This window comes from Artemia franciscana, chromosome 10 (genome assembly GCF_032884065.1).
Source record: "Artemia franciscana chromosome 10, ASM3288406v1, whole genome shotgun sequence".
Classification (NCBI taxonomy): Eukaryota; Metazoa; Arthropoda; class Branchiopoda; order Anostraca; family Artemiidae; genus Artemia; species Artemia franciscana.
The window spans coordinates 20,222,157-20,242,217 of NC_088872.1; positions in this window are offsets into that span (position 1 = coordinate 20,222,157).

Genomic DNA, 20,061 nt, shown 5'->3' on the forward strand with positions numbered 1-20,061 from the left:
TTTAGTTTTTCACCTTTTTAATTTTTTTAGATTTTTTCTTTTTAGGTTTTTTCTTTTTTTAATTTTATTTTATTTTTTAGTTTTTTTTTAGTTTTTTCTTTTAGTTTTTTTTTAGTTTTTTACCTTTTTTCTTTTTTCAGTTTTCTTTTTCTTCTTTATTTTTCAGACGTCATATGCAAACCCTCAACACAAAAATACATACAACTTATTTTTATATATATAGAAGATATAATCTGGCGTAACAGACAAAGTGTAACAGACATAACAGACAGACAGCTTATTTTTATATATATAGATAGAAAAGTTGTCTGTGTGTCTCTGTGTCGAGTGACGTCACTGTCAGCATATGACGTCTGAATTATTTCACCACATACCAATTCAAAAACAAATGTATTCAAGCCGAAGTAGCTCAGTTATATAACTACCTGTGTTGGCGCAGTGGGTTTGACCTTAGCGTGGTAATACGGGACCCAGAGATCGAACCATGCTGCAGGAATGCACTACAGGGCCGACGCAGGGACCTTAGTAGTCAAGAAGCGTCGTTAATCCGATACAAATACAAATACAGTAGCTCAGCTGGTAAAGCGTTATGTTCCAGGTTCTAGGTCCGAGAGGTTCCAGGTTCGAACCTTGGCTTTAGCATTAATACAAAAGAAGAAAAAAAACTAAAAAAGATAAAAACTACAAAAAAAACTAAAAGAAAATACTAAAAAAACTAAAAAAGCTAAAAAACTTAAAAAAGCTAAAAAAGGGTAAAAAACTAAAAACTAAAAAGTAAAACAAACTAAAAAAAAACTAAAAAAAGGTAAAAACTACAAAAAAACTGAAAAGAAAAAAACTAAAAACTAATAAAAAACTAAAAAAACTAAAAACTGAAAAAGAAAAAAACTAAAAAAAGGAAAAAAAACTGACAAATAAAGGAGAAAAAGAGAACTAAAAAAAATAAAAATAAATATAAAAAAAACTAAAAAATGTAAATGTATTCAAGCCGAAGTAGCTGAGTTGCTAAAGCGTTATGTTCCAGGTTCTAGGTCCGAGAGGCTCCAGGTTCGAACCTTGGCTTTAGCATTAATATAAAAGAAGAAAAAAAACTAAAAAAGAAAAAAAACTAAAAAACAGGTAAAAACTACTAAAATAACTAGAAAAGCTAAAAAACTAAAAAAAAACTAAAAAAAGGTAAAAAACCAAAAACTAAAAAATAAAAAAAAAATAAAAAAACTAAAAAAAGGGGAAAAACAGCAAAAAAACTAAAAAGAAAAAAAAATTAAAAACTAATAAAAAAACTAAAAACTGAAAAAGAAAAAAAAACTAAAAAAAGGAAAAAAATGAGAAATAAAGGAGAAAAAGAAAACTAAAAAAAAATAAAAATAAAAAAAAATAAAAAAGGTAAAAACTACAAAAAAAACTAAAAAGAAAAAAGAAAAAAAACTAAAAAGCTAAAAAACAGGTAAAAACCAAAAAACAACTAAAAATAAAAAAAGGAAAAAAACAAAAAATTTATTTCTTCATATACCAATTGAAAAACGAATCAAACAGTTCGTGGTAACGAACTGTAGTAAGGAGCGACCCGGCTCAATAGTAACCAAAACACCAAAAAATTGAATTTTGATATCAATAGCTACTTCAAAAGAATTGCAGTTTAATGCTGATTTTAAATATATAAGTTTCATCAAGTTTAGTCTTACCCATCAAAAGTTACGAGCCTGAGAAAATTTGCTTTATTAAAGAAAATAGGGGAAAACACCCCCTAAAAGTCATAGAATCCTAACAAAAATCACACCATCAAATTCAGCGTATCATAGAACCCTACTGTAGAAGTTTCAAGCTCCTATCTACAAAAATGCGGAATTTAGTATTTTTTGCCAGAAGACAAATCACGTGTGCGTGTTTATTTGTTTGTTTGTTTTTTTTTTCTTTTTCCCAGGGGTCATTTTATCGACCAAGCGGTCCTAGAATGTCGCAAAAGGGCTCATTCTAACGAAAATGAAAAGTTCTAGTGCCCTTTTTAAGTGACCAAAAAAATTGGAGGGCATCTAGGCCCCCTCCCAGGCTCATTTTTTCCCAAAGTCAACGGATCAAAATTCTGAGATAGCCATTTTGTTCAGCATAGTTGAAAACTATAATAACTATGTATTTGGGGATGATTTACTCCCCCACAATCCCTGGGGGAGGGGCTGCAAGCTACAAACTTTGACCAGTGTTTACATATAGTAATGGTTATTGGGAGGTGTACAGACGTTTTCAGGGGGATTTTATTTTGTTTGGGGGGTGGGGCTGAGGGGAGGGGGCTATGTTGGAGGATCTTTCCTTGGAGGAATCTGTCATGGGGGAAGAAAAATTCAAGGAAAAGGGCGCATGATTTTCTAGCATTACTATAAGAAAACAATGAAAAATAAACATGAAAACGTTTTTTCAAATGAAAGGAAGGAGTAGCATTGAAACTTAAAACGAACAGAGATTATTACGCATATGAGGGGTTCTAAAAATACTTTAGCATAAAGAGCGAAGTATTTAGGAGGAGATAAATACCTCGCTCTTTATGCTAAAGTATTTTTAGTAATTTCAACTATTTATTCTACGGCCTTTCTGATTCAGGGGTCATTCTTAAAGAATTGGGACAAAACTTAAGATTTAGTGTAAACAGCGAGGTGTTAACGAAGATACAAACCCCCTAGTATACATAATAAAAATATAAGATTATGAAAGTTTGTTACGTAAGTTGCTAATTTATTAGTTACGTATATTTTTTACTAATAAAACCGTTCGTTAAAAATTAAAAGTTCTAGTTGCCTTTTTAAGCAACCGAAAAATTGGAGGGCAACTAGACCTCCTTCTCCACTCTTTATTTCTCAAAATCGTCTGATCAAAACTAAGAGAAAGCCATTTAGCCAAAAAAACAATTAATATACAAATTTCATTTTAACAATTTATGTGCGGAGAGCCAAAACCAAACATGCATTAATTCAAAAACGTTCAGAAATTAAATTAAAAAAAAACTAATTTTTTTAGCTGAAAGTAAGGAGCGACATTAAAACTTAAAACAAACAGAAATTACTCCGTATATAAAATGGGTTGTCCCCTCCGCAATCCCTCGCTCTTTACGCTAAAGTTTGACTCTAAAGAGCAAAAGAACGCTAAAAGAGCAGACGCTAAAGAGCAAAGAGTCAAACCGGTGTCCCGGTCGTCATTTGTGTCCCGATGTCCCGGTCTGTAATTTCGTCAGTCGAAAACATGACGTCAGTCGACACAGAAACATGACGTCACCTGACAGATCCACAAACAGACAACTTATTTTTATATATATAGATATATATATAAATATATATATTTTTTCTTTTTAGTTTTTTTGTAGTTTTTACCTTTTTTATTTTTTTTCTTCTTTTGTATTAATGCTAAACCCAAGGTTCAAACCTGGGGCCTCTCGGACCTAGAACCTGAAACATAAAGCTTTACCAACTCAGCTACTTCGGCTTGAATACATTCGTTTTGAGCAGCTTCCTCGGGTGTTGCCATTGTAGGTTCTTCAGTCATTTTACAATTAGAAATTTCTCTTTCAACGGTCTTCTTACAATTAAAAATTTGTCTTTGAACGATATTCTTAAATACCTGTTTCCTGGTCGTCATTTATATTCCCTGTGTCCCGGTCGTCATTTGTGTCCCGGTATCCCAGTCTTTAATTTCTCTTTGAGTGTCCCGGTCGTTATTTATATTCCCTCTGTCCCGGTCGTCATTTGTGTCACGGTCTGTAATTTCTCTTTGAGTGTTTTTTTCTTTTTAGTATTTTTTAGTTTTTTACATTTTTTCTTTTTTCAGTTTTCTTTTTCTTCTTTATTTTTCAGCTTCACTATGAAATACATATCGCCGAACCTTTGTTTTTTTTTAACTAAAATCTGGTAGGCATTGATGACTTTATCCTAGTCAAAATCCCAAACCCAATCATCATCGCTCTCATTTTCAGTTTTGATATGTTTTGACTCTCGCTGTCCATGTGGATCTTCATCTAACTGCGCGGTTTTGCGTTCTTTAGCCTCAAGCCTGTTTCCTTGCTTTTCTTTTGATTCCTCGGCACGCTTTCTTTTCTGACTTTCTCTATCAGCAGCAAGTTTTTTGGCATAGACTCTTTGAGCATCTTCATCGGCTTTTGCCATTGTAAGTTCATCAGTCATTTTAAACTTAAACATTAATAGATTTCTACGTGAACATATATGTCTTAAATATCTTTAATGACGTCACCGTCATAGCAAAAATGACGACAACTAACTTCGTGACGTCAGTCGACACAGAAACATGACGTCACCTGACAGACAGACACACAGACAGACAACTTATTTTTATATATATAGACAGATATGTTTTTAACGACGTAAAACTTGTGAACATACAACATTCTTCGCTGCCCCATTGTCTGTGCATATAAATAGATTGTCAGGTTTACCGACTCTTGAACATGCAACATATAATTGTCCATGGGAAAAAAAAATCCATATTCAGATCTATACCTCATGATTCTAATGATTGCCCTTGAGCTTTGCTGATGGTGATTGCTAATCGAACATTGCCTGTGTCCCCGTCGTCATTTATATATCCCCCCTGTGCCCCCGGCGTCACCGTTGTAGTTGTGTCCCTGCGTCCCGGTCGTCATTTAGATTCCCTGTGTCCCGGTCGTCATTTGTGTCCCGGTGTCCCAGTCTGTGATTTCTCTTTGAGTGTCCCGGACGTCATTTATATTCCTTGTGTCCCGGTCGTCATTTATATCCCCCTGTGCCCCCCGGCGTCCCCGTTGTAGTTGTGTCCCTGTGTCCAGGTCGTCATTTATATTCCCTGTGTCCCGGTCGTCATTCGTATCCCGGTGTCCCGGTCTGTATATACATTCGTTTTTTAGTTTTGTTTTTCTCCTTTATTTTTTCCTTTTTTATTTTTTTTCTTTTTTAGTTTATTTAGATTTTTAGATCTTTTAGTTTTTTTATTAGTTTTTAGTTTTTTTTCTTTTTAGTTTTTTTGTAGTTTTTACCTTTTTTTAGTTTTTTTAGTTTTTTTTTTACTTATGTCCTGGTCGTCATTTATACTCCCTGTGTCCCAGTCGTCATTTGTGTCCCGGTGCTTTGTTGATTGCTAATCGAACATTCCTTTTGTCCCGGTCGCTTTCTCTTTGAGTGTCGTCATTTATATTCCCTATGTGCCGGTGTCCCAGTCGTCATTTGTGTCCCGATGTCCCGGTCTGTAATTTCGTCAGTTGAAAACATGACGTCAGTCGACACACAAACATGACGTCACCCGACAGACAGACCCACACACACACAGACAACTTATTTTTAATGTATATAGATTGTTCCGAGTTTTCATCCGTCACGATGTCTAAGATTGAAAAGGATAAAGTTCAACTGGATGCAAAGTCAATTTATGTTTTTAACGACGTAAAACTTGTGAATATACAACATTCTTCGCTGCCCAATTGTCTGTGCATATAAATAGATTGTCAGGTTTACCGACTCTTGAACATGCAACATATAATTGTCCATGGGAAAAACAATCCATATTCAGATCTATACCTCATGATTCTAATGATTGCCCTTGAGCTTTGATGGTGATTGCTAATCGAACATTGCCTGTGTCCCCGTCGTCATTTATATATCCCCCCAGTGCCCCCGGCGTCACCGTTGTAGTTGTGTCCCTGCGTCCCGGTCGTCATTTATATTCCCTGTGTCCCGGTCGTCATCCCGGTATACATTCGTTTTTGAATTGGTATATGATGAAATAAATTTTTAATTTTTTCCCTTTTTTTCTTTTTAGTTTTTTTTTATTGGTTTTTACTTTTTTTTAGGTTTTTTAGTTTTTTTCTTTTTTCTTTTTAGTTTTTTTTTGAAGTTTTTATCTTTTTAGTTTTTTTATTTTTATTTATATTTTTTTAGTTTTCTTTTTCTCCTTTATTTTTCAGTTTTTTTTCCTTTTTTTAGTTTTTTTTCTTTTTTAGTTCTTTTAGTTTTTACCTTTTTTAGTTTTTTAGTTTTTTTAGTTTTTTAGCTTTTTTTCAAGCTAAAGTCAAAGTTTGACTCTTTGCCACAATTCTACTTTTTAAAACAATTAAAAGCTTTAGCGTAAAGAGCGAGGGATTGCGGAGGGGACAACCCATTTTATATACGGAGTAATTTCTGTTCGTTTTAAGTTTTAATATCGCTCCTTACTTTAAGCTAAAAAAATTAGTTTTTATTTTACTTAATGTATATACAGACAGGGACACAGGGAATATAAATGACGACCGGGACACTCAAAGAGAAATTACAGACTGGGACACCGGGACACAAATGACGACTGGGACGTGTGTGTCGACTGACGTCATGTTTGTCGACTATAAATGACGACTGGGACACAGGGACACAACTACAACGGGGACGCCGGGGGACACAGGGGGATATATAAATGACGATGGGCACACATGGAATGTTTGATTAGCAATCACCATCAACAAAGCTCAAGGGCAATCATTAGAATAATGAGGTATAGATCTGAATTCGGATTGTTTTTCTCATGGACAATTATATGTTGCATGTTCAAGAGTCGGTAAACCTGACAATCTATTTGTATGTACAGACAATGGGACAGCGAAGAATGTAGTATATTCGCAGATTTTACGTAGTTAAAACATAAATATATATATCTATCTATATTCACAGGTGGGACACAGGGACACAACTGCAATGGCGCGTAACTAATATGACAAGTAACGACTTACGCGCGCGGGGGGGGTCTTGGGGGGCGCGAAGTGCCCGCACCAACTAGGTGTTGGGGTGGCGCGAAGCGCCACCCCAACAGCTAATTTTATATATTTAGATTAACATCCATGTGACTGGTGTCGTTACGTAGTTTAACTATAGCAAAATGTATGTTTGTGACCCTCCGATTATGATGTACTCTATCTTGTCTGTTAGGATGTTTTTTTTCGGTAAAGATTATATTGTATTTTAAATATCGATTTTAATTTAATGCAAAAGGTCATATATATATATATATATATATATATATATATACATATATATATATATAGGCCTATATATATATATATATATATATATATATATATATATATATATATATATATATATATATATATATATATATATGGTAGCTGTTGGGGTGGCGCTTCGCGCCACCCCAACACCTAATTGGTGGGGCGCTTCGCGCCCTCCCAAGGCCCCCCCCGCGCGCGTAAGTCGTTCCGCACCATATTAGTTACGCGCCATTGTAGTTGTGTCCCTGTGTCCCACCTGTGAATATAGATAGATTTATATATGTGTTTCAAACTACGTAAAACTTGCGAATATACACCATTCTTGGCTTTCCCATTGTCTGTGCATATACAAAGCCTTATGTACTAATAATGACGTCATATGCAAACGCTCTTTTTACAAACAAACAAACATGCATACACACAACTCGTTTTTATATAGATTAAATAAAAAAAAAAGTTTTTTGAAATGAAAGTAAGGAGCGACATTAAAACTTAAAACGAACAGAAATTATTCCTTATATGAAAGGGGTTTTTCCTCCTCGACGCCCCGCTCTTTACGCTAAAGTTTTTTATTGTTTTAAAAAGTAGAGTTGCGAGAAAGAATCAAACTTTAGCGCAAGGAGCGGGGCGTCGAGGAGGAAAAACCCCTTTCATATAAGGAGTAATTTCTGTTCGTTTTAAGTTTTAATGTCGCTCCTTACTTTCATTTCAAAAAACTTGTTTTTTTTATTTAATTTCTGAAAGTTTTTGAATGAATGCATGTCTGATTTTGGCTCTCCGTACATAAATTTTTAAAATGAAATTTGTATATTAATTCTTTTTTTGGCTAAATGGCTTTCTCTTAGTTTTGATCAGACGATTTTGAGAAATAAGGGGTGGGGAAGGAGGCCTAGTTGTCCTCCAATTTTTCGGTTACTTAAAAAGGCAACTAGATCTTTTAATTTTTAACGAACGTTTTTATTAGTAAAAAAATACGCAACTTAAGAATTAACTTACGTAACAAACTTTTATATTCTTATATTTTTGATTATATATATGAGGGGGTTGGTCCCCTCGTTAATACCTCGCTCTTCACACTAAATCTTGTTTTGTCCCAATTCTTTAAGAATGACCCCTGAATCAGAAAGGCCGTAGAATAAATAGTTGAAATTACTGAAAAAATTTTTAGCATAAAGAGTGAAGTATGTATCTCCTCCTAAATACCTCGCATTTATGCTAAAGTATTTTTAGAACCCCTCATATGCGTAATAATCTCTGTTCGTTTTAAGTTTTGATGCTTCTCGTTACTTTCAATTGAAAAAACTTTTTCATGTTTATATTTTAATTTTTTGTTTTTTTATAGTAATGCTAGAACGTCCTGCGCCCTTTTGATTGAATTTCTCTTCCCCCATGAAATATTCCTCCAAGAAAAGATCCTCCCATATAGCCTCTCCCCTGATCCCCACACCCAAACCAAAAAATCCCCTGATAACGTCGGTACACTTCCCAGTAACCATTACTGTATGTAAACATTGGCCAAAGTTTGTAACTTGCAGCCCCTCTCCCAGGGACTTTGGGGGGTACGTCATCCCCAAAGACATAGTTATTACGATTTTAGACTATGCGGAACAAAATGGCTATCTCAAAATTTTGATCCGTTGACTTTCGTAAAAAAATAAGCGTGGGAGGGGGCCTAGGTGCCCTCCAATTTTTTTGGTCACTTAAAAAGGGCACTAGAACTTTTCATTTCCGTTAGAATGAGCCCTCTTGCGACATTCTAGGACCACTTGGTCGATACGATGACCCCTGGGAAAAAAAAAACAAAACAAAAAACAAATAAACACGAACCCGTGATTTGTCTTCTGGCAAAAAATACGAAATTCCACATTTTTGTAGATTGGACCTTGAAATTTTTTCTACAGGGTTCTCTGATACGCTGAATCCGATGGTGCGATTTTCGTTAAGATCCTATGACTTTTAGGGGGTGTTACCCCCTATTTTCTAAAATAGGGCAAATTTTCTCAGGCTCGTACCTTCTGATGACAAAGACTAAATTTGATGAAACTTATATATTTAAAATCAGCATAAAAATCTGATTCTTTTGATATATCCTTTAGCATTGAAATTCCGTTTTTTAGAGTTTCGTTTACTACTGAGCCGGGTCGCCCCTTACTACAGTTCGTTACCACGAACTGTTTGATAGATAGATAGATAGATACAATACAAATTAACTGTGTAAAACTTGCAAATATACAACATTCTTCGCTGTCAAATTGTCGCTGCATATAAATAGATTGTCAGGTTTACCGACCCTCGAACATGCAACGTACAATTGTCTATGGGAAAAACAATCAGTATTAAGATCTATACCACATTTTTCTAATGATTGACCTTGAGCTTTGTTAAAGGTGATTGCAAATGCTAATCGAATTGGCAATTGCAATATTTTAAATTGAAAAGGCAGATCCGTTGGAATCATGGGAATGCGAGGAATAAGAACAGCCTCACCCTCAAAAGGCCCTGTCAAGATTGTGGCCTCTATTAGGTTTTCCATTGTTTTTTTACGGCAAGTCGCGTGCCATTGCAAAGCTTTGGTGGGTTGATATTTCTTAAAAGTATTATTGGTACGCCTATTTTTAGTTGTAGCAAGTGTTGATTTCGTGGACGTCTATATTTTTGGGTGCAAGAATCGCTCTTTCACTTAGCCATTTATTATTTTTATAATTGTTTAGAATATTCGGAAATACTTTTTCAATCAATTCATTTTTGGACGTCACTAAATTACAGAAATCAGTAGGTAGTTGTATACGTCCTGAAATTGAGTCTACTGGGAGCTTTCCGTTTCCAATTGCCAGCAATTGATCTGAAAATGTTTGACCAGAGTCATCGTTTTGCAAACGGACACGCATATTTGTAGTTAATTTTAATGTTTTTACGTGTGCCCATAAATTAGAATTTTTAAGGCAAGCATTCATTTCGTCTGCAGGGGTTGATCTCGGTATTATAGGTAATGTTTGCCTGAAATCTCCCGCAAGCAATATTAATGTGCTGCCAAAGGGTTTCGACTTCCCTCGCAAATCTTTCAAGCATTGATCCAGAGCCTCAAGCGATTTTTTGTGTGCCATTGTGCACTCATCCCAAATAATAAGTTTGCATTGCTGCAATACTTTACCCATCCCAGATGATTTGGAAATATTGCCCGTGGGAGTTTCTGTAGAATGCAAATTCAGAGGCAATTTCAAAGCGGAATGAACAGTTCCTCCACCAGGCAGCAATGTTGCGGCTATTCCGGACGACGCAATTGCCAACGCTTTATCATTTTTTGATCGAATTGATGCCAGAAACAGTTTTATCACAAACGTTTTACCAGTACCTCCTGGCGCATCCAAAAAGAAAATTTCTCCAACGTTGTTATCGACACAATGCATTATCGTATCATAAATGTCTTTTTGTTCCGACGTTAACTTGGAAATGTTATTTTGTACATACGACAATAGATCACTCGTACTGTAACTTTGTTCACGATCCAATTTTACACATGTCGAAACAGCAGCGATACGGTTAGGTGAAGGTATTGCCAAATCCTGAAGAGGTTTGTTTGCCATACGTACGCACAAATCTTCTATAATAACTAAAGTGTAGTTATAAATTTCTGATGTAAAATCAAAAGTCATATATGACGTCTCTAACTGTTTTCGATGGAGTATATCTTCGGACATTTTTGACTTATATTTTTCCCATAACTCTGTAGGAGCTGATGGAGAGCAAGTTGTTAAAATGATGCCAAACAATGCACGAATTTGACTTGGAGTTGACGTTTCGCACGCGTCATTGATGCAGTTATCCCAGTGTTGGTCATTCTCCAATAAATTCAGAGCTTGGCATGCACTGCGGTAAGTGTCATGTATAGTACCGTTTACAGTTCTCAAATACTCAAAGGATGTCGGACTGGGTACATTCACCAAAAGCAGGCGTAGAAAGAAGCATTCATGTTGATTGGGGTGAACGGTGTAGAGTCTTCCTATCGTGGTATCTTTGAAGATGGTAGGTTGGCCGTCGACTGACTTACCCTGTTTTCGACGTTCAAATACTTTATATTTAGTATTCCACGTGTAATACGAAGGCACTTTAGTATACACCAGTTTTTTTGCAAAAGAATCATTTTTTCAAAGCGAAAAGAAAGTGGTTAACTTTGTATCTGGTGGATTCAGGGCTCTTTGTTACACGTTGGTTTCCGAGAAATAAACACGTTGACCTTTCTGTAAATGTACCGCTAAGTGAACAACAGCTGGACTACATTCATGTATCGGAAATGAAAGAATTCACCAAACAGCTTCATTACTGCTTATGTATCTTCCAGCCTGATATTGTACGATTTCGTCGATATCTTTGATTTCGGGCTGCAACCCAAAAACTGCCATGTCACTGCCTATGTTGACGTGTTTACATATGTATTTGATTGCCTTTACGGAGTTACAGTATTCAACGTTTATGTGTGCATTAAATGTTTTTGATAATAACGGGGAATATGGAACAACCCACTGGTTATCTACTTCGATGGTGGTACCGTTACGCTTCTTTATTATTGCTGTTTTACCGCCATCTTCAGTAGATCTTCTTCTATATTGTGGGTAACCATCATTGCCAGTAATTGTGTTGGATACTAAAAGTCATGGTGAATTTTCGTTCAGTGCACCGCAAGGTCCATGTATCATATTTTTTACAATAATATCATGTAACCCCTTATCGACATTTTCATCAGGTATTTCAGCGGAAATCACATCATCAATTTCGTTCGAAGTAATTTTTTTATGTAGCCAGATTAGTATATGTGCGTGTGGCAAACCTTGTTTTTGCCATTCCAGTGAGTACATCCAGCATCGCACTGACCCAAACACTTCAAGTTTTACTATGTAGTTTATCAGTGATTTCAACTTTTGCCGGAAGACACGGGCCGTAATGTCATGTCTATGAACCGCCGATTGTGCTTGAAGTAAAAGCTGCTGTATCTCGTCCCAAGATTGATTACATGTAAATATAATGAATAAATCTGGACGACCATAGAGACAAACATACGCAATAGCATCTTGAGCATATTCATGCATATGACGGGGACTGCCAGCATATGACGAAGGTAAAATTCTTAATCTTCCCACGTTTGTGGTATTACCGTCATTTACAACTGCATCTCGCAAATGAATGTATTGTTCAGAGCGGAGCTTGGTCTGATTCAGGCGGAAATATAGCAAAAGTTCTGATTCAATTTTAGCATACATATCAACGACGTATTGGTGAAACAATTGACGGCATTTTGAAATATAATTTTCTTCATCCTGCCGAATCATTAGTCTATAGGCATAATAATACATTGCACTGCATTTCTTATTCATTTCTTTGTTAGTGGCTGGATTCATCAATTTAATATTAAAGTGATAGCCGTCGGCTCCATCCCAAAAAATGATATGATATTGTAGGGCATCGTAGCATCGATGAGTTTCAGCAATTCTTAACAACTGAGCGTTTCACTTATGAAGAATAATATCTCGAGGTAAAAACTGATCACCGACCATAACGATTGCCACTTCGTCGATAGTTGGAGCATTGTATCTACGCACATATTGGCCAAGAGGCGTTTTGTCAGCGGAAATAACAATTTTATGCGTATCAGTAGGCATCAAATCGATGGCTGTTTTGAACAGACGCACCAAATTATTATTTTCGTGGAAAAGATGTTGCAATTGGGAAACGATTGTCCTTTCAACTTTGGGAGAAATTTCGCAACGTGCATTCAATTCAGAATTTCTATCACTGATGAAGTACAATTGTAAAAATTTATGATTCTCGCCTGAGAATGGTAGAAGGGACCCTGCTCTATGATAAATTTGCCCTTTTACTTTGAAAGTAGACATAAATTGATCTGGATTTTCGATTTGGGCTCCAAACGACGTCATTGGGAAACATGAGTTATATTTTCTGATTTTTGACAAAAAACGCTTAGATTCTGACGTAGTTCCAGTAAGGAAAGTCTTCAATGGCTCTGGTGGTGCAGCCAATAGAGGAAGTAGAACTTTTCCTGAGGCGCAACACATTCCCATTGTTTCACCATTTAATTTCAAGGCCTTGCAATAGGGACCAATTTTAGACATAGTCCCGATTTGAACACATCTACTCAAGCTATAATCATCGACTGGGCTGTACCTGAATGCCAGGCGATAACTTTCAGGTTGCTCTGATTCCTCGGCACGCTTTCTTTTCTTACTTTCTCTATCAGCAGCAAGCCTGATTTCTTGCTGTTCTTGTGATTCCTCGGCACGCCTTCTTTTTTCACTTTCTCTTTCAGCAGCAAGTCTGGTTTCATGTTGCTCTGGTAGTTCCTCGGCACGCTTTCTCTTCTTTCTTTCTCTATCAGCCTCAAGCCTGTTTCCTTGCTGTTCTTTTGATTCCTCGGCACGCTTTCTTTTCTTACTTTCTCTATGGGCTGCGACTCGTTCTTTATTAGATTTCAGCTACCAATACTAACAAAATTTTGGGGTAATCTTGAAGATACCTAATAATTGCGCTGGGATGTTTTATAAGGAATGGCTTGGAAGCGCAGTTGAAAGTTAGTTAAATTTGTTGAGTGTCATCCCTTTTTTGTGTCTGTTTTGCATGTATAGCCCCTGGCTTTTAAGTACACCCCTGTATCTATCACGCATAGATCATGAATTTTTTTTAAAATCATAAGTTTGATGTGGCTTAGGTGTAAATTTATTAGGTTAAAAGCAAGGAAAGCTGATTTTTATTTTTCAGTCCCCCTTTTAAAGAAAAACTGGGCCAGTGACACTGAAATGTGTGACAACCAAGTCTCACCAAACTGAATTGTGTGAGTCCTATTGCATCATTGCACCTAAAATGTGGTCCGTCATGTGTGACGTTACTTGGCTAATATAGTCTTAAATGAAGGCAAAATGAAGAGGCTTAACTATTATGGGACACAAGCAAACCTATACCAGCGTCTTGATACCATTGATCGGAAATTAATAAAATTTTGGTTACTTCTGGTTTACCTTATGATTTCACCTCCTGAGCCTTTATTATAGTCAATCAAACAGTTCGTGGCAACGAACTGTAGTAAGGAGCGACCCGGCTCAATAGTAACCAAAACTCTAAAAAATTGAATTTTGATATCAATAGCTACGTCAAAAGAAAAAAGACAAATTTGAAGACAAAGAAGACAAATCACGTGTGCGTGTTTATTTGTTTGTTTGTTTTTTTTTTCTTTTTCCCAGGGGTCATTTTATCGACCAAGCGGTCCTAGAATGTCGCAAAAGGGCTCATTCTAACGAAAATGAAAAGTTCTAGTGCCCTTTTTAAGTGATAAAGAGTGAGCATAAAGAGTGAAGTATGTATCTCCTCCTAAATACCTCGCATTTATGCTAAAGTATTTTTAGAACCCCTCATATGCGTAATAATCTCTGTTCGTTTTAAGTTTTGATGCTTCTCGTTACTTTCAATTGAAAAAACTTTTTCATGTTTATATTTTAATTTTTTGTTTTTTTATAGTAATGCTAGAACGTCCTGCGCCCTTTTGATTGAATTTCTCTTCCCCCATGAAATATTCCTCCAAGAAAAGATCCTCCCATATAGCCTCTCCCCTGATCCCCACACCCAAACCAAAAAATCCCCCTGATAACGTCGGTACACTTCCCAGTAACCATTACTGTATGTAAACATTGGCCAAAGTTTGTAACTTGCAGCCCCTCTCCCAGGGACTTTGGGGGGTACGTCATCCCCAAAGACATAGTTATTACGGTTTTAGACTATGCGGAACAAAATGGCTATCTCAAAATTTTGATCCGTTGACTTTCGTTAAAAAAATAAGCGTGGGAGGGGGCCTAGGTGCCCTCCAATTTTTTTGGTCACTTAAAAAGGGCACTAGAACTTTTCATTTCCGTTAGAATGAGCCCTCTTGCGACATTCTAGGACCACTTGGTCGATACGATGACCCCTGGGAAAAAAAACAAAACAAAAAACAAATAAACACGAACCCGTGATTTGTCTTCTGGCAAAAAATACGAAATTCCACATTTTTGTAGATTGGACCTTGAAATTTTTTCTAAAGGGTTCTCTGATACGCTGAATCCGATGGTGCGATTTTCGTTAAGATCCTATGACTTTTAGGGGGTGTTACCCCCTATTTTCTAAAATAGGGCAAATTTTCTCAGGCTCGTACCTTCTGATGACAAAGACTAAATTTGATGAAACTTATATATTTAAAATCAGCATAAAAATCTGATTCTTTTGATATATCTTTTAGCATTGAAATTCCGTTTTTTAGAGTTTCGTTTACTACTGAGCCGGGTCGCCCCTTACTACAGTTCGTTACCACGAACTGTTTGATAGATAGATAGATAGATACAATACAAATTAACTGTGTAAAACTTGCGAATATACAACATTCTTCGCTGTCAAATTGTCGCTGCATATAAATAGATTGTCAGGTTTACCGACCCTCGAACATGCAACGTACAATTGTCTATGGGAAAAACAATCAGTATTAAGATCTATACCACATTTTTCTAATGATTGACCTTGAGCTTTGTTAAAGGTGATTGCAAATGCTAATCGAATTGGCAATTGCAATATTTTAAATTGAAAAGGCAGATCCGTTGGAATCATGGGAATGCGAGGAATAAGAACAGCCTCACCCTCAAAAGGCCCTGTCAAGATTGTGGCCTCTATTAGGTTTTCCATTGTTTTTTTACGGCAAGTCGCGTGCCATTGCAAAGCTTTGGTGGGTTGATATTTCTTAAAAGTATTATTGGTACGCCTATTTTTAGTTGTAGCAAGTGTTGATTTCGTGGACGTCTATATTTTTGGGTGCAAGAATCGCTCTTTCACTTAGCCATTTATTATTTTTATAATTGTTTAGAATATTCGGAAATACTTTTTCAATCAATTCATTTTTGGACGTCACTAAATTACAGAAATCAGTAGGTAGTTGTATACGTCCTGAAATTGAGTCTACTGGGAGCTTTCCGTTTCCAATTGCCAGCAATTGATCTGAAAATGTTTGACCAGAGTCATCGTTTTGCAAACGGACACGCATATTTGTAGTTAATTTTAATGTTTTTACGTGTGCCCATAAATTAGAATTTTTAAGGCAAGCATTCATTTCGTCTGCAGGGGTTGATCTCGGTATTATAGGTAATGTTTGCCTGAAATCTCCCGCAAGCAATATTAATGTGCTGCCAAAGGGTTTCGACTTCCCTCGCAAATCTTTCAAGCATTGATCCAGAGCCTCGAGCGATTTTTTGTGTGCCATTGTGCACTCATCCCAAATAATAAGTTTGCATTGCTGCAATACTTTACCCATCCCAGATGATTTGGAAATATTGCACGTGGGAGTTTCTGTAGAATGCAAATTCAGAGGCAATTTCAAAGCGGAATGAACAGTTCCTCCACCAGGCAGCAATGTTGCGGCTATTCCGGACGACGCAATTGCCAACGCTTTATCATTTTTTGATCGAATTGATGCCAGAAACAGTTTTATCACAAACGTTTTACCAGTACCTCCTGGCGCATCCAAAAAGAAAATTTCTCCAACGTTGTTATCGACACAATGCATTATCGTATCATAAATGTCTTTTTGTTCCGACGTTAACTTGGAAATGTTATTTTGTACATACGACAATAGATCACTCGTACTGTAACTTTGTTCACGATCCAATTTTACACATGTCGAAACAGCAGCGATACGGTTAGGTGAAGGTATTGCCAAATCCTGAAGAGGTTTGTTTGCCATACGTACGCACAAATCTTCTATAATAACTAAAGTGTAGTTATAAATTTCTGATGTAAAATCAAAAGTCATATATGACGTCTCTAACTGTTTTCGATGGAGTATATCTTCGGACATTTTTGACTTATATTTTTCCCATAACTCTGTAGGAGCTGATGGAGAGCAACTTGTTAAAATGATGCCAAACAATGCACGAATTTGACTTGGAGTTGACGTTTCGCACGCGTCATTGATGCAGTTATCCCAGTGTTGGTCATTCTCCAATAAATTCAGAGCTTGGCATGCACTGCGGTAAGTGTCATGTATAGTACCGTTTACAGTTCTCAAATACTCAAAGGATGTCGGACTGGGTACATTCACCAAAAGCAGGCGTAGAAAGAAGCATTCATGTTGATTGGGGTGAACGGTGTAGAGTCTTCCTATCGTGGTATCTTTGAAGATGGTAGGTTGGCCGTCGACTGACTTACCCTGTTTTCGACGTTCAAATACTTTATATTTAGTATTCCACGTGTAATACGAAGGCACTTTAGTATACACCAGTTTTTTTGCAAAAGAATCATTTTTTCAAAGCGAAAAGAAAGCGGTTAACTTTGTATCTGGTGGATTCAGGGCTCTTTGTTACACGTTGGTTTCCGAGAAATAAACACGTTGACCTTTCTGTAAATGTACCGCTAAGTGAACAACAGCTGGACTACATTCATGTATCGGAAATGAAAGAATTCACCAAACAGCTTCATTACTGCTTATGTATCTTCCAGCCTGATATTGTACGATTTTGTCGATATCTTTGATTTCGGGCTGCAACCCAAAAACTGCCATGTCACTGCCTATGTTGACGTGTTTACATATGTATTTGATTGCCTTTACGGAGTTACAGTATTCAACGTTTATGTGTGCATTAAATGTTTTTGATAATAACGGGGAATATGGAACAACCCACTGGTTATCTACTTCGATGGTGGTACCGTTACGCTTCTTTATTATTGCTGTTTTACCGCCATCTTCAGTAGATCTTCTTCTATATTGTGGGTAACCATCATTGCCAGTAATTGTGTTGGATACTAAAAGTCATGGTGAATTTTCGTTCAGTGCACCGCAAGGTCCATGTATCATATTTTTTACAATAATATCATGTAACCCCTTATCGACATTTTCATCAGGTATTTCAGCGGAAATCACATCATCAATTTCGTTCGAAGTAATTTTTTTATGTAGCCAGATTAGTATATGTGCGTGTGGCAAACCTTGTTTTTGCCATTCCAGTGAGTACATCCAGCATCGCACTGACCCAAACACTTCAAGTTTTACTATGTAGTTTATCAGTGATTTCAACTTTTGCCGGAAGACACGGGCCGTAATGTCATGTCTATGAACCGCCGATTGTCCTTGAAGTAAAAGCTGCTGTATCTCGTCCCAAGATTGATTACATGTAAATATAATGAATAAATCTGGACGACCATAGAGACAAACATACGCAATAGCATCTTGAGCATATTCATGCATATGACGGGGACTGCCAGCATATGACGAAGGTAAAATTCTTAATCTTCCCACGTTTGTGGTATTACCGTCATTTACAACTGCATCTCGCAAATGAATGTATTGTTCAGAGCGGAGCTTGGTCTGATTCAGGCGGAAATATAGCAAAAGTTCTGATTCAATTTTAGCATACATATCAACGACGTATTGGTGAAACAATTGACGGCATTTTGAAATATAATTTTCTTCATCCTGCCGAATCATTAGTCTATAGGCATAATAATACATTGCACTGCATTTCTTATTCATTTCTTTGTTAGTGGCTGGATTCATCAATTTAATATTAAAGTGATAGCCGTCGGCTCCATCCCAAAAAATGATATGATATTGTAGGGCATCGTAGCATCGATGAGTTTCAGCAATTCTTAACAACTGAGCGTTTCACTTATGAAGAATAATATCTCGAGGTAAAAACTGATCACCGACCATAACGATTGCCACTTCGTCGATAGTTGGAGCATTGTATCTACGCACATATTGGCCAAGAGGCGTTTTGTCAGCGGAAATAACAATTTTATGCGTATCAGTAGGCATCAAATCGATGGCTGTTTTGAACAGACGCACCAAATTATTATTTTCGTGGAAAAGATGTTGCAATTGGGAAACGATTGTCCTTTCAACTTTGGGAGAAATTTCGCAACGTGCATTCAATTCAGAATTTCTATCACTGATGAAGTACAATTGTAAAAATTTATGATTCTCGCCTGAGAATGGTAGAAGGGACCCTGCTCTATGATAAATTTGCCCTTTTACTTTGAAAGTAGACATAAATTGATCTGGATTTTCGATTTGGGCTCCAAACGACGTCATTGGGAAACATGAGTTATATTTTCTGATTTTTGACAAAAAACGCTTAGATTCTGACGTAGTTCCAGTAAGGAAAGTCTTCAATGGCTCTGGTGGTGCAGCCAATAGAGGAAGTAGAACTTTTCCTGAGGCGCAACACATTCCCATTGTTTCACCATTGAATTTCAAGGCCTTGCAATAGGGACCAATTTTAGACATAGTCCCGATTTGAACACATCTACTCAAGCTATAATCATCGACTGGGCTGTACCTGAATGCCAGGCGATAACTTTCAGGTTGCTCTGATTCCTCGGCACGCTTTCTTTTCTTACTTTCTCTATCAGCAGCAAGCCTGATTTCTTGCTGTTCTTGTGATTCCTCGGCACGCCTTCTTTTTTCACTTTCTCTTTCAGCAGCAAGTCTGGTTTCATGTTGCTCTGGTAGTTCCTCGGCACGCTTTCTCTTCTTTCTTTCTCTATCAGCCTCAAGCCTGTTTCCTTGCTGTTCTTTTGATTCCTCGGCACGCTTTCTTTTCTTACTTTCTCTATGGGCTGCGACTCGTTCTTTATTAGATTTCAGCTACCAATACTAACAAAATTTTGGGGTAATCTTGAAGATACCTAATAATTGCGCTGGGATGTTTTATAAGGAATGGCTTGGAAGCGCAGTTGAAAGTTAGTTAAATTTGTTGAGTGTCATCCCTTTTTTGTGTCTGTTTTGCATGTATAGCCCCTGGCTTTTAAGTACACCCCTGTATCTATCACGCATAGATCATGAATTTTTTTTAAAATCATAAGTTTGATGTGGCTTAGGTGTAAATTTATTAGGTTAAAAGCAAGGAAAGCTGATTTTTATTTTTCAGTCCCCCTTTTAAAGAAAAACTGGGCCAGTGACACTGAAATGTGTGACAACCAAGTCTCACCAAACTGAATTGTGTGAGTCCTATTGCATCATTGCACCTAAAATGTGG